Consider the following 581-nt stretch of genomic DNA (forward strand, 5'->3'; position numbering starts at 1 on the left):
AAACAAGACCAAAAGACAACCCTCAGAATGCGAGAAAATAGTTGCAAATGAAGCAACTGACAAAGGATTAATCTCCAAAATTTGTAAGCAACTCATGAAGCTCAATAACAAAAAAACAAACAACCCAATCCAAAAATGGGCAGAAGACCTAAAAAGACATTTCTCCAAAGAGGATATACAGATTGCCAACAAACACATGAAATTATGCTCAACGTCATTAATCCATAGAGTAATGCAAATCAAAACTACAATGAGATACCATCTCACACCAGTCAGAATGGCCATCATCAAAAACTCTAGAAACAATAAATGCTGGAGAGGGAGTGGAGACAAGGGAACCCTCTTGCACTGCTGCTGGGAATGTAAATTGATACAGCCACTATGGAGAACAGTATGGAGGTTCCTTAAAAAACTACAAAGAGAACTACCATATGACCCCGCAATCCCACTACTGGGCATATACCCTGAGAAAACCATAATTCAAAAAGAGTCATGTACCAAAATGTTCATTGCAGCTCTGTTTACAATAGGCAGGACATGGAAGCAACCTAAGTGTCCATCAACAGATGAATGGATAAAGA

The 581-nt window shown here is 38.7% G+C and overlaps 1 protein-coding gene across 1 annotated transcript in view; it reads right to left on the reverse strand.

The window, feature by feature from the left end:
* NEK11 (NIMA related kinase 11) overlaps positions 1 to 581 on the reverse strand; it is a 263068-nt gene that overhangs the window by 154677 nt on the left and 107810 nt on the right.

The sequence above is a fragment of the Physeter macrocephalus genome, chromosome 1 (assembly GCF_002837175.3).
Source record: "Physeter macrocephalus isolate SW-GA chromosome 1, ASM283717v5, whole genome shotgun sequence".
Taxonomy (NCBI): Eukaryota; Metazoa; Chordata; class Mammalia; order Artiodactyla; family Physeteridae; genus Physeter; species Physeter macrocephalus.